This window comes from Rousettus aegyptiacus, unplaced genomic scaffold, assembly GCF_014176215.1.
Source record: "Rousettus aegyptiacus isolate mRouAeg1 unplaced genomic scaffold, mRouAeg1.p scaffold_m13_p_2, whole genome shotgun sequence".
Classification (NCBI taxonomy): domain Eukaryota; kingdom Metazoa; phylum Chordata; class Mammalia; order Chiroptera; family Pteropodidae; genus Rousettus; species Rousettus aegyptiacus.
In genome coordinates, this window is record NW_023416295.1 from 115,721,076 (window position 1) to 115,736,994 (window position 15,919).

A 15,919-nucleotide genomic window follows, 5' to 3' on the forward strand; every position below is an offset into this window, starting at 1 on the left:
AACACACGGCTAGCCCAATAAAGTATATCAGAGAGTTGCCAGAATTCTTCATATATTTTAAAATCTCAGATTTTGAAACTCCTGCAACATTGCAAAGCAAATACTGTATCTACAGACTTAGAACTAGGAGCTAAATTTAAAAATCACCACAGTGGTGTGAAAACAACACTATTTTCACATAAAACTTTGGATGAACCAATTACTAAGAGGAAAACCATTTTTTTAATTCCTTGTAATTGAAGATACACTGATACATGTATAAAGAGGCACTTTGAACTATGTACAAATCATGAAGCCACTTTATGTTTCTTGTACAGACTCCTCAAGTTCTAAGAAATGTCAGAGGAAACATTAAAGTGCCACTGTATACATTTACATTTGCTACTAAATTCAGACATATATGGAACTGATTTGTATGAAGAATTAAATCTTCCTGGAAAATTGTTGCACAAGAATCATTAGTTCTAGATGTACCAAAATCTATATTTTAAGTTAATTTATCCAAAATTCACTCCAATGTTGTTATTAGCAGCTTTAGTAGCGGTTGCATCAGCAGAAAGATCTTTATCAAAATTAAAATGTATTAAGTTATTTGTGATACTCCATTTGCCAAGAGTAACCAACATCATTCTCAATTATATCAACTAAAAATAAAGTTGCTAAAAGTATAATTTTAGTAACCAAATAAATAAATTTTCCGCAATCCAAGCCAGAAACCTTTACAATCCATCAAGCTATAATATAAAATATTATTTTTTATTTTATTATATAGAGTTATGACATCAAAGTGGTATTGTTTTAAAGTTTGTAATTTTATGCTGGTACTCATATATCACTTTACCTTTATTAATTTTTATAAATATTAATATATATTTAAGGGGAAAGTTTATATTTTTGTACTTTTTATCAGCTTTTTGGGCAATGGGTCTCACATTTTTATTTTGCACTGAGCCTGGCAAACTCTGTAGCCAGGCCTGGATACGGGGCATGAAATGATGAAACAAAGTTGTCCAAGCCACTATTCCCTGAGGGGTGTTTGGGGTTTTTTCCAGGAAGTGTCAGGGCAGTGGACAAATACATGATTTGTTTTAGGCTTGGATTCTTCAGCAAAAGATACACTTTCTACCCAACAAGCTTTATAATTCTCATTTTCATAGCAAGCTAAGAACCTATGAGGCAATGAAGGTCAATTGCAAAGAACATAGAAGATACAAAGAAAAGTTTACAGATCCTGCATTGTCAGTAATATTCTTAGTAGCTGATTTCCTTTCAGAATTAGAAAAGTCAAAGTCAATTTCTGACAGTGAAGAGTCTCCAATACTTCAAAAAAATTTCTCTAAATGGGACGAGATATTCTTTGGGTATACATTTGGGTACTTCCAAAGTGATAAAAAGATGACTTTTATTTAAAGCCTGAGAATACGTGAAATAGAGTTTTGGGTATGCGTGACTCATGTGTATGAGCAGTATATGTATGTGGTTATGGTGGTGGCAATGGTGATAGTGGTGGGGGCGACATAGGTAGCATATGGGAAGGGATGACTTGCCTGAGAAAAGAAGATGGTACCACAGTATAAAGAACTAAGTGACCATGTTATGAATTTTCTCTTTATTGTAGGGAATTGGATAGTTCTATAATGCTAGGAGCTAAATGCACTATTTTTTCAATAATCTTTCTGCTAATAATGTGACATGGAATAGTTTCCCACGGCTTATTTCAACAATAGTTTACTAAGGAAAACTGCTGATTGGCGATGTCATTTTTGTACATTGGGAAGTGCAATAAAAATTATAGCTTCCTGGTTTTGAGAAAAATTTTCACAGGTCATTTTCCAGAGAAAAAATTGCCCATGTCTTTGTTCTAAGAAAGTTTCATGGCTACATGAGATGCTTTCTGGCTTATTTCACTCACTTTGATGCATTAATAAAGTGCTTTGAGCAGGTAACCAGAGCAAGAGCACAATGGAACAATGGGCCTGGGTAGATAAGAGGGTAAATGTTAATATCATAATTTTATATTGACAAATGTTTTCCTGGACACAATATAATAGATCACACAACCTCAGTGACTACTGATAAATTTTGTTTTTAATGTGACCAAATTTAAAAGTCCAGGTATAAGGAACAGATCTTGTACCCAAGACATATACACAAATTTAGGGGCAGGTCCTAAGAATTTAAAAAACCCTCAGACTTGCAAAAATTATTAGATTATTTTATTTTTCATATAATGCATAATAAAGTATAACTTAAGGATATAAGATAACATATTCAGAACTTAATTAAACATCCCATTCTAAATTTGTAGATAATTTTTGGCCAAGAACCATTCGCTTTTTTTATTACCATTACTAGAACTAGCAATTGGTTTTCTTTTTAGGACCATGTTCCACCAAGAAACAAAATTTTATTACTCCTCAAGAAATACTAAATAAATGATAATATGTAGTACAGGAGAGACAGACTTAAATGCTTGTAAAATTCAGGCAGTTGACATAAATGAAAAAAGAAAGCCATTTTTAAAAAAATGCAGATTCAGATGACTATTTTTTTTTTTTTACTATAGGAAACAATAATTGAAGTGTGATCATAAAAGGCAACAAATCCTGTTTTCATCTGGGAAATAAAGGAGAGGTAAAGTACAGCAAAAAAAAAAAAGTACATGTTTAGCTAATTCTTGTCACATAAGAATTTTTTTAAAAAGAAGTTACAGATCTTTTTTCTTTCTTTAAAAAAATATGACTGCTCAGTTTTTAAACCTTCGCTAGAATTTTAAATGCGATGTAGACCAAATAAAATATGTTGGCAGGCTGATTAACCCCAGAGGCAGCCAATTTGTGAAGTCTTGAGTACAGAATTATCAACTCCACTGAGATGCTATGCTAGGCAGTTTGCAGGATGCATGTTCTCCAAAGGGCGAGAAAAGGAGGGTGGAATGGAGGGAGGGAGAGACTGAGGTCAAAATGTTTTATTCATAGGGGTGAGCCATCAAAGTTTAGAGAACCACCTGCGCTAGACTCACCAGCTACAACACGCCAACCTTAGGACTCATGGGATTCACATTTGTTTCTCGACGAAATTAAGTCACTGCAAACCTTCAGGGTAGCTTAACACCAGCTGGAACTGTATCTACAAAATGCCATGTGACTATCTATTTTTTAATTTTAATCAATCGATTATCTTGGAAAAAGTAAGGACAAAATCAAAGCCTGTTTCTTAGTTTAAGGATAGGGAGATTAAATTCAGATCAGTGTTAAACTAGAATATTTTCTGGCTGGAGCAATATTTGTTTTACACTTTAGATAAATTGTTATGGTTATAGAATAGAGATCAAATGAATTATTCTAGTAACCTTCAGAAATGTGGAAAAAAATCATTTATCATGAATTTCAATGACAGCAGCTTTTTCTTATTAATTACCTAGAACCCCAGAGAATTATTTATCCAGTGCCTACTCCATTATGTCCCTACTTTATAGAGCTAAGGGAGCTAAAGGGATCCAACAGTGAGCAGAAGTACCCTGTGGCTTTCTCATATTTTATTTGTTCTTCTACCCATGGAAGGAGTAAATCTCACAGTGATCTCTCTAATAGACAGTTTTCAGTCTGGTAGGTTAGGCAAGCAATATTCATTCTGATGATTTCATGGTGGCTTATTTTATTTCAGTTTATTAATACATAGAAAGTCTTTAAATAGTTAAAATGTATTGAGCCCCTATTATGTTACTACTCTTACTAGATACATACTTACATAATGTCGAATCTACACGGAAGCACCAAAGGACTGATATTACAATCTCCATTTTTCTATTAGAGGAAAATAAATTACACAGTGGAAAATTTATGAAAGCCACAGAGCTGGCTAGTGGCTGTCTCTTGATTCAAACTCAGGTTTTCCTGACACCAAAAGCTGGGTCCTATTCATCACACGGCATTGTCTCTTGATTTACTCAATGCTTTTATTGAGCTCAGCAGTCTGAAAGTTTGCAGCAAGACATGTTCGAACACAGTCTGCTTTTTAATTTGCTTGTTTTTAAGTTGATTGAACTCTTAGAATACTGTTGTTTCAAAAATTTTGTTAATAAAGAATCTGAGGCTCATAAGTATTATACAAATGAGAAGCGTCACAAAAAACAAAACAAAACAAAACAAAACAAAACAAAACAAAAGCATACTATGAAATGCTCAAGGGAAAGAAGCATCCTGAAGGAGATGTCAAGATTCTGGAAAAGTCTCATGATTTTAATTATCATCTATGTGCTGATTACAGCTGATTTTATCTACAGCTCTTGACATCTCTATTGAGCTGTAGAGTCTTAAATCCATTTGCCTATTTGACGTATTCATTTTGGTATATAATAAGGCAATTCAAAATTAGAAATCCAAAGCATATTTTCCCAAGTTTTTTCAATTAGTCTTTCCGATCCTAAGAAATGGTGCAACTATCCACCTAAAACCAAGAAGCCATCCTTGAGCCTTCTTTTCCCTTCTCTTCCCCTTCTAATACATTTGAAGTCTTGTGACTTTACCTCCAAAATGTATGCCAAATCTTCCCATTTCTCTCAATTTCTACCATATCACCAAAGGCCAAGCCATTGTTATCTCTTGCCTGGACTCTCAGCTTGCTAACTGGCCTTCCTACTTTCACTATTGTTACCCTATTTTCTATTTTCCATCAGCAGCCAAAGGGATTTTCTATCTCTTACTAGTCTCCCTTTAGTTTCTTATTCTCCAGCTCCACTGGGATATATTTCAGTTGTTTGAAAATGCCTTGAAAGTTCTTGCTCATTGTATGTGCATTAACTTAGCTGTTATCTAGCTGTACAGTTAGATTAAACATCCCTCTCTTGTTTTGATTCATTTAGGTATGACTATAAAGTTATGACAATGATTTTTTAACCTATTTCCCATTTAGAAAAAAAAATGATGTACACCTGAAACATAATGGATTTTGTTAACCAATGTCACCATAATGAAAATAAGTAAATTAGGTAAAAGAAAAAAAAGTGAAGCCCCTGCCAGTGTTAATTTAATTTACATAAATATGCTTGTTGAGGCTGAAGCAAATCTGACTGGTTTTCAATGTAAAAATAAAATATAAAAACTCTTCTTGGAGTTATTTCTAAACAGAGCTTTTCTCTAATCCTAGCATAACAGAAATGTGTACATATGTCAAATTCATCAAATGAATCTTTGACTAATAACTGTTCGAGAATGATGTCAACATCATATATATGAATGATAGGTTTTCTAGGATTTGACATTTTCCATGATCAAGAATTACTACATCTTGTAAATGGAAATACCACTACTAAAAACAGAATACTATAAATAAAATGGTCATTTGTTTCCAAAGACTATTGCCATACTGTAGAGATGTGAAATTAATAAAAGTGAGATATTTCGTGGCAAACTTTGGGGGTAAGGTTAAAACTGTAATCTGTGAGTTGTTTCAGGGTAAACAGTGTTGCTCCAAGTGCCACCAGTGAGCATTCTTGGGGAAAATGGGAAATTTGTTCCAGTCCACACACACACGAAATTATTGCAAGGGACGGAGATGTTTCCTGTAGACCCCCTTAGAGAAAGGGCTTACTATCCACCCGCAAAGAATGTTGTTAGCTGACCATCTTTAGATGACAGTTTGATTGCCAGGCTCTGCCTCAGTTTCTTGGGGCCCCAGCCAATGAGTTTGCCAGGTGACAGTAGCTGAAGTCATGATATTCTGGAGACAACTCCTAGCCAATAACTGAGTAAAGTAGTGGAACAGGGACTAGTCATTTATGTCCAGCTGTGGATTCTAATGGAAAATCTTTGATCTAGGGCACCCTGTTAGGCTGAAAAAAAAAAAAAACTATCAGGTCAGCAGTGGGGTCCGATAGCTCTCCCTGTTCAATCCTGCTTCCTCCTTTTTCCTTTCACAGGTATTACTTCCCCCAAAGCCTTTTGCACTCCTAATTCTGTCTCAGAATATGATTTCCAGAGAAATTGTACTGCACATCCCCATTATATGCCAGGGACATTCTGAACACAGGATTTGGTAGGGAGCAAAGGAACAAAGGAGAAATGCATCAAGCTTACATTCTAGTCAAGAGAGAAAATATAAACCAATTTGTGACAAGGGAATACCACAGAGAGGAAACGTCTATCAAGAAAATGAAATAAGGAATGACTGGGGAATTAATTTAGATTAGCAGATTGGGTGGTTAGGGTAGCATTCTCTAAGTAATAACATTTGAACTGAAAACCTGAGTGTCAAGAAAGCATCAGTTCTACAGAGATCTTGGATGAGAACGTTGAAGGAGGAGTGAATAACTAGTTCAAAGATTCCAAAATGTGAATGAGCTTAACGTGTTTGAGAAACAGAGAGCAAATTAAAGTAGCTCCTACTTTCCATGTGCCAGGCCCTGGGCTGAGGTCATTGAATTCATTATTCCATTTGTCACTCATAACGACCATGTGAAATTAGTACTCTCATTAGTCAGGGTTGAGGTAGGAAACAGATAACATGTACTGAAAATCTATTTATGAAGGTCTGGGGAGGGTTAAGATAACCAATGAGAGATGGTGAAATACCCCAGGACAGTTTCATGGGAAGCCAATCCTCCCCCTGCCCTATCCCAGGTCTGAAGGGAGAAGAAAGGAGCTGGGGGTAACCCCAACCATCAAGAAAAACCACTAGATTGAAATGTAGCCTTGGAGAGAGACCACAGTGACTATATCCCACCTCATCCCCACAGTGATGGAGGGAAACTGACACTCTCAAACCCTCTTATCCTTGTCCATTAATTTCCTGTTACTGTCCCATTAACTGAAACCAACCAGAAACCCAGCTGGAACATTGCATTAGAAGTCAGCCTTCCAGTCCACAGGACCAGATGGAGAAGGGTAGAAGGGAAAATAATTTGAGCTGTGTTTTTGTCATCTCCATTTTATAGGACAGAAAACAAAGACTTTTACTGACTCTAAGATGTATTTTTTTTTCACATTTTAACATCTCTGAAATAGAAATGTACTTTACAATCAATATAGTGTCATAGTTTAACCTGGAAGCATTTTCGGTTCCTTTTCAGTGTCACTTAAGATAAAAATGTACTTTACAATTAATGGAATGCTTTATTTGATAAAATATGGCAGCCCGTCCAACATCAGACAGCTAGAAAATGATGGAGCTGTGATCTCAACCTGGAGAAATACTGGGAACGAGGCTAGAAAAGAGAAGCGCTTTGCTTTCCTAGTCTCCCTCTGTCTCTCTCTCTCCCTCCTTTCTTCCTTCCTCTCTACCTTCTTTTACAAAATAACATCTTGTTTCTTTATAATCTTGCTTGTTCACTTTGATGGCTGGCCTTCGCTTGGCAAAGCTCTCACAGCCCTCAGTTTTCATTCAGATCCTGGTCTACAGACATTGGTACTGTGAGGAGCTAAGGTGGCTATTTAATGGAATACGTTCTTTTTACCAACTTTTCACCTGATCCATAATTCAAGTAGATTAGATACTACTTTCTGTTACCAGCTACTTGAGATTTTACCATGTTTACAATTGGAGAACTCGCTTTGAGAGACATGTGGCCCTATTCCCCAATATATTTTTCATCTAATGTAAGGCTCTGGCTCGCTCTGACCTAGATATAAGCTCTTAGCTTATCCACAAAACAAAATCTGAAGAGGGAGTGTAAAGGACTGGTGCATTCAACCCCTTAGTACAGTCTCTATTTAAACACTTTATCTTCTGGAGGTATCAAAGAGATTTTACGTCAATTGAAGTTAATTTGGAAAATACAATTTAAAAATTCCTTTAAAAGTTCTGGTGACTCTTAATTGCATGGAGAATGAAAACGCAATTCCTTGGCTGTTCACCCCAAGTCATCTTTAATTTGGCCTTTCCCCGCCTCTGACTTTGTTCCACTGCTTTATATCCTCTGTACCATCCTGCCTCTCTCAAGCACACAGTAGTCGTAATGCAGCCACATCTTTGTACTTTCTCTTTTTTCCTCTGAGTCACACTTCATACCGTCCCGTATCTGTCTTTGCTCATACCAGTGGTAAACGTTCTATTTTTTACTTTGTTTCAGTTGCTTGTGACCAGGAGGTAGATGGCCCTAGAAAAGGAAAGCAGAACATTACTTTTTTTAATTGCACAAAGTATACGATTCTCGTTTGACTCTTTTTTTAAGATAAAAATTGAATTATAACCAAAAAAAACTCCCTTTAATCTCATTATTTATGAATTTGTGATTCTCTGATTTTTAGCTCTCTTATGTTTTCTCAGCCATAATGACATCATTCACAGGTCCCTTTGAGAGTCTCTGTCTCCTGCTCCTGCCTGCATGTATCCACCAGAATTCCTCACTCTACGCTGAAAGACTTACCCAGTAATTTGTCGCATTCCATGACATGACATTAGCATGTGCCTGTTAAAATTCTGATTGTTGGAATTTTAACTATTCTCTCTATCTCCTTAGTTTTCAAGAGTCACACTTGCCAGGGCTTTCTTTGCAGGCCTTTCCTATTGCTTAATTGAATATACTCACTGAGTTAAATTTTTTATTAGACTTGTCAAGGTACCAGCTTTATATACACAAAATGAGTACATTCACATATTCTTATAAGTGGGAAAAATGGGTACACTCATCAGTAAAAAACAAACAGTAAATTATATATCTAAGGGTTTGTCGTTTTCTATTATCCTTTGGTAAAGAAAACAAACAAAAAAGTTGAATGCTCAAAGTAATGGCTTAGCTAGAACTTTAGTAATCCTTCAATTAAGACCTCTAGGGTTATGGGCTAGAAGAATATTGGCAGAATCTGCACATTGAGAATCTTTAAATTATCACCATACTAAAAATTCATGTTATATATGCATGCTAGGTTTTTACATGGCCAACCATCTTGTTAGTAACAGGTCATGAAATATACTTCAAGATCTATTAAAATAATTATTCTGAAAATCAACGTGCTGATTCACCAGCTATTGGATTTTTGGGAAAACCATTTATTTCATAAATGGTAGAGCCAGCCCTGGCATTAGACATAAATGGAAAGAGGAACAATATTTTGAAAATTATTTCTAGGATATAAACAAATGATCCTAAAACTTAGTGGCTGAAACTATCTCACATAGTTTATGTGGTTCAGAACTTTGGGAATAGGTGAGCTGGGCAGTTCTGGAACAGTAAGTCTCTTGATGTTGCAGTCAAGATGTTGGCCAAGGCTATGGTCATCTAAGGGTGTGATTGGGGCAGGCGGATCCCCTTCCAGGCTGCTTCACTCATATGGCTCCCTTAGGCTCCATAACAGTGAAATCACAAGGTTAAGACACTAGAAACATTTGTTATAAGTAGTGATTACTGTTACCATTTTATATCTATAAGACTCAGGGATTAAAAATTAGAAATAAATCATTGTCAGAACTAAAACTAAATATTTTTATGCTCTCTAGTTCTAAATATCCTCAAAAACATTTGGGGCTCTGTGATTATTTTCATTTTCATTTTATTATTTTTGAGTCTTATTGCTTTTTAGAATTCACCTAAAAACATATATATGATATATTGATATATATATATAGCATATAACACATATACATACATATTATATATATTATATATATAATATATTATATATATTATATATTATATATAATATATTATATTATATATAATATGTTATATTATATATAATATGTTATATATATAATATATAATATATATAATATATATATATCCACTCTTACTAGGAGTAGCTTTCCCTTTGATGCCTATATAGAGAATACTTGGCCAAAGATTAAGAATTCTCTTTTTTCCACACAAGATCCTAAAATAATTAATTGATTCTTTGTATGAGTCCATAAGTGAAAAGTTTAGAACTGCCAGACAGTCATTAATTAAAAATTTTTCTATTAGAAGTCCTTTCATCTACTTTCTACTCAAGGTTTATTAATTGTGGCAGAGTTGGCTAGTTGTCTACCAAAAACACAAGCTACCCTTTTTATATTGTGCAGGTATCACTGGGCAGGGGCTGCCTTGTCACTGATATCTCCCGGCCTCCTTCCTTCTCACACCCTCCACATATTCTGGTGTGGCCTCATGACTAGTTCTCACCTATGGAATGTGAGCAGAACTGATGGAGGGTATGTGATGGAGATTTTAGAGAGCAGGTGAGTTTTGAGTCCTGGAGAGATCTCAAAGACCTTGGGGAATGATGGACCCTCAAAACAGAAGGAACTTGGATTCCTAAACATCATCCACAACTAGGAACCCTCTCATTGGACTGGTACATGAGCAAGAGATAAACTTTTGTTGTATTGAACCACTGGTATTGAATATTTGTTTATTTCAGCAACAGACAGTCTCATTCAGTCATAAGGAATTGTTGCCTGCAATAGTTTCTTAGACATTTGCTGGTGATATTTTTCCTTTAATTTTCTGAACAGAACAGGTGATATCCAAGCCTCATCCTGCTCTGACCCCACCTCCATCTTAGGAGGCACAGATGAAAAGGAAAAATGGTAAGACAGCCAAAGCCCAAGATCTGTGGCCTATTCACTAGGATAGTCCAGGGTCCCCTTGGTTAATTTCCCTAAACACTCCTTTTCTCCCTCCAATGTACAATCATGTGCATAATAAAAGTTGTAATGCACACAAGACTCTGGAGCTGACTTAGTTCTATCATAAACTGTGCTGTGTGACCTTACACAGATTTATTAAACTTTCTGGGCCTCAGTTTCCACCATGTGAGGGGAGGAGGTTAGATTGAAAAACTTCAAGCTCCCCTACAAATAAAAATAAAAATGAAAATAATTGCAATGCTTTTAAAGGAAGATGAAACAAATTTATTATATTTTATCCTATTCCTTAAAATTAATCAGTTAACCCTTTCGAACAGCATATTTTAAGAAAGGCGCTGTGAGGAAGAAAGTAATAAACATTACTTGGCTTTGGGAAAGTGTGTGTGAAAAACAGAAAACCAAAACAATAAATACAAATAACATAACTAACTTCTAAGTTGTTTAAAAAGAAGAAAAGAGTCCTGGTAAAATGTAGAGCTTATACTTTGAGAAGTTAGGTTGATTCTGACCCAGAACTTGAAACATCCTAGACAAGTATTTACTCCAAGTGGAATAAAGGTGAAAGGGCTGGGATGAGACAAATAACTGCTGGGGTGGACTAACCTTGAACATCCTTTGTAGTGTTGCTTAGCCCAGGATCATCCATAGGCCATAGATTTCTTGCAGAGTAGTTTAGATTTCAGACCAGATAAAATTCTCGGAGTGGCTTAAAACCACACAGGCTTCTGTGAATTCTCTGGATCAACCAAGAATTATGGCATTTTCCAGGACAGCAGATGAAAATATGAATAAAGTAGTTATTTGGCTCCAGGTGGACCCAGTATTGACCTTAAACCTAGGCAGATGGGGCAAAAGGGGCCCTTATCTTACACTCCCCCCCCACCACCATTTAGAGGAGCCCACACATTAGAAGGTTCTGCTCTAGCCCTCCTCTGGTTGTGTGTATCCCCTCAAAACAGTTAAGAGATTGTGCCACCCAGAGTTAGTGTCCCTCAGGCTTTCTGGATTGTGCCATAGATAGGGCAAACTCAAGAATCAACTCCCTAAATGGTTTGGAAGTAGCATCCAGGCCTACAAAGGGCCTCTTGCCTAGTCTGTTCTCTCAGTGATGGCTTGTGCTGCCCGTGTGTGATCCCCTGGGCTGATTTGGCCAAAGGGTGGCTATTTCCAGGGCCGTGGATGGAGCTTGCACATACTGGCTGGGGTGTCCATACACATGCAGGTGCAGGCCCTCATGGTGTAGGAGAGAGATGGGATAAGGCGCTCCAGGCTGGAGGCCAGGTTCAATCAAAGAACTTTAAAGATTCTGAGAATTCAAAATTCAAACTTTACTTTCCATGTCATTTTGAAGTTTTATTTATCAAGGCAGCCAAAAGGAACATGTTTTATCTAACAGATTGTTTACTTAGTTTCTAACCATTAAACATTTGATATACAATGTCTCAATATTCATTTACATTCTTGTTCTAGGCTCCACAAATGTTGAGTGGACTTGAGTGATCACCTTGGCATGATAGCACAAGAAAAAGTTGGGTACATTCGCCACAAAGCATCTAACTTGATCTCTTTGCCTGAACTAAGACTCCTTAACTCCCTTGGATAAACTCAGATCAACACAAGTTATGTGCATATAACTCATTTACATTGAAGTACAGACCTTATTAGCGTTTTATGCTTTGTAGAGTCAAATATTCTGTTATTGGTGCTCAATAAATAACAGGGGTCACAAGTGCGACAGTTAATGTATGCTGAGTCAGTTTCCCTGCAGTTACTTAGACATATTGTCTTTCAAAATTGTCTTTCTGTCTAGTGTTCCAGAGAGTCATTTGGCTAAGAAATGTTCACATCCTGGTCCTAATCCTCGAATTCCTGTCTATTGATTCAATTTTACACTAGTCAATTCTGAGGCAGCTGTTCAAGCAAATGCTACTGGGAAGATTCATTCAAGGGATTCTTTTTACACAGCTGTTTAAATGTCAAGGTAGGTTTTAGTGGAGATGAAAATCATCTGGATTATCTCATGAGTATAAACTCGTTGGTATACTTCTCACTGAGCAAGGGTCTCTGTGTAGGTACTTTAGTTATAGTCTGGTTAAATATTGCTGCCCTGGAAATCAGATGTCTAAGTACTTTAGGAAGTTTTTGGATAGTCTAAAACTGACTGGAAGTTAAGCTTTGAAGTGTTTGTTATTTTTCCTCTTGATAGTAAATTCTAAGGTCTTTTTTTCTTAAAATATATAACTGAATGCATGAAAACAGCAAATGGTGTGCAATCCTTTGCAGCTCATCTGAGCAACTGAACCTCTCCAAAGCTCTAGAAAGGTGCCAATCTGTAGCGGTAGCAAACTCACCTCCTGTGATAGGAACTAGGCTAAAGGGATTTAAGTTAATGGGAAAACATGTAAGCCCAAATTTCACTTCTAGTCATTCGTAGCCACCTAAAACAACAACAACAACAACAACAAACACCGGGTGGCAAAAAATATTGGTTGGACTAGTCCCGTCCCTCTGCCTTGGGAGTGGCTTTCATAGTATGACTTATGATTTTCAGAAAGTTCCTTTCGCCTTAAATAGATCATTCACATGAATGGAATAGGGCTTGAAATTCTACTATTACAGAAGCATTCTTTTAGATTAACCAACCTCTTTCTTTATAAACTTCAGAAAAAAAGCAAAAGCATATGTCTATAACAGTATAGTGTATTTATAACAAGAATTTTTCCTCCGTGAGCATTTCAGGGCCCTGATGTGGAAGGAGAGTACCATGGCTACAAAGGAGACTGGGAAACAGAAATAATGTTTTTCTAAAAGAAACTCCCATATTTATACAGCTAGGACCTGTGAGGAATTCTTTAAGAGACTATTGTATTTGTTTCTCAAAAAACATTGTGATTTAGAGATAGGTGATCTTGTTGTTCACATGAGGAAACAACCTAGGAGCAATTAAGTAACTTGCTGAAGATCATATCGTGATAAGATGGAACCAAGACTCAAATCTAAATTGTTTTGTTCTGAGTTTTATGCTCCTTCTACTCTACCTAGTTTTTGCAAATCACGTTGTTCATCAGCAAATTTGTGGTATTCTCTGCTCTGCATAATTATAGCTTCAATCAACCTGGTACCTTGTATGTGTGACGAATGTTTCAGCTTGGGAGCCAGGTGGTCTGGGATGAAGTCTCAGTTCCAGAAATTAATAACTGTAATATGGGTGAATTACTTACTCCCCTTGGATTTTATCCAGAAGTAAGGATAATAATCTTACCTTGCAGGGTTATTGAGAAGATGACTTGAGTGACTGCATGTAAAGTTCTTAGAATAGTTGCTAGCACACAATAAAGGCTCAATAATTTTTAGCTAGAATACTTATTACCTTTTAAATCCTTCCAAAAACAGTCTTAAGGAAATACTAGTCTTATTTATAGATACATAAACTGAAGTCGGGAAAGTTAGGTGACTTTCCTAAGAGCAAGATCAAATAAACTAGCAAGAAATTTAGTTTACTTTATGCCAAGGTTTGTTCTACACTCCACTGTGAAGCTGAGATGGCACTTGTACATCCAATGGAACAAATGTTTAATATTCAGAACTGGCCTGCACATGGTTGGAGAGCTGATATAAGTCTCCATGCACTCAACATGATTTCAAGGTTTTGAAAACCACTGCCAGTCCAAAAGAGATTCTGTGGATGATGGTAATGGAAGTCAGCCTCCACAAGATGGCAAAGTTTGGGGCAAAACCTCAATTAGAGCATTAAATTAGTGACATACACAAAAGGGAAACAGATGGGTGAGACTGGGCAGGCATTAGCATTAGGGGATGATTTCCCAAAGGAAGCAGGCCTCAGGCAAGGGGACCACACTTCACCTACTTGTGAATGTTTGTTTCAGGCTCAGTGCTGAGTCAATGGAAACAACCACTCAGATTTATAGCTTTTAAAGATATTTTTCTAATGCGCTTCTTTATGCAGTGAAGATGATTTTATTTTTTCACAGTCTAATTCCCGTTTTTCAGATGATGAAATTGAAATTTAGGAAGATTAAACTAACAATACAAGGTCACAGATAGAAAATTGCTGAGACTGTGCTTGAACCTAGAATCTTCTGATGGCAAAACCCTTGGCTTTTTTCAGTACAAGAGGCAGCCTCTCAAAGACCTCAAATTGCTGAACACTAGGTATCAGGAATGGAAAGTAAATGCAAATCTGGGACTGGATATTTACTTAGTAGTAGATTCCACACTATTCCTTGAATTTTGCTAGTTTATAAACTTTCATTATGAAAGTGGCCTCCTTGAAACACAATTATTAGCTTGGTTTGTGAGTAAATACTAAACCGCAAGAATATGCTTCCTTGTTGTCAGTCCATACTAATTTAATATTATGTTAAATTGCTTATAAAAGTTAAATATATCTCAGGGACCTGAAATTTTACCAAAGTTTCCCAGGATTTTTTATTACATGTTCATAAAATTTTACAAGCTCTGCAACTTGTAACTTCTGACTAAGTCCTTCAGCAAAGGATGATGAATTAATTAGAGACACCAAGAAATCTATTGCTCACAGAGTTTTTAAATTTAAGGTTGTCATTGTAAAGAAGCACAATTCCAGAAAAATCCTCAATTCAAATGACCCAAGCAAAGCTGCACACTCAGTTGCAGCACTAGTCAAAGCAATGGTAAGTCTAGAGTGAGGATGAAGAACTTTGGTTTGTATGGAAACAATCAGATTCCTCTCTTCCCTCGAGATTGAACATGTAATTAAAAATGGGACATAATTATTGTTCTTTTGCATCTGAAGGAAAATTCAGCAAGCAAAAGGCAGCTGGAAGAATTAACCACAGGTGAAGGCAGCTTGCAACTTGGGAGGTAACTTCCTCGTGATTTATACTGAGTTATGAATTAGGTGCCAGATGAGGAGCATATTGGTGCAGCTCATTCATATAATAAGCAGCAAGAGGCTATTTTAATCTTTCAAATTATCATTATGTTAGTGAAAGCCAAGGAAGATTTTACCAAAAACATTCACTGAATTGTGAACCCCAAATTAAACTAAAATGAAGCTTACTAATTGGCTACCCCACAATGGAAAATAACTTTTGTTTAAGCATTATGTGTATTCTTTTAAAACTCACGGTCTCCCTCCTTTCAGAAAAGATTGGCCATAACTTTATTTTTAATAGAAAGCAAACTGGAATACAAGGCTAACTAAAATTTGTGCATGTGTGTGAGCAAACCATCTAATAAACCTATCTAGAATTCCAAATCTTCACATATTTTTTGAAAGAAAGAATAAGAGAGCTGAATAATAATATCAAAATATTCTATGACTCTAACTCTACAAAATTAATATATTTTAATC

At 36.1% G+C, this 15,919-nt stretch overlaps 1 pseudogene; it reads left to right on the forward strand.

The window, feature by feature from the left end:
* LOC107514524 overlaps nucleotides 1–15,919 on the forward strand; it is a 48,201-nt pseudogene that overhangs the window by 9,375 nt on the left and 22,907 nt on the right.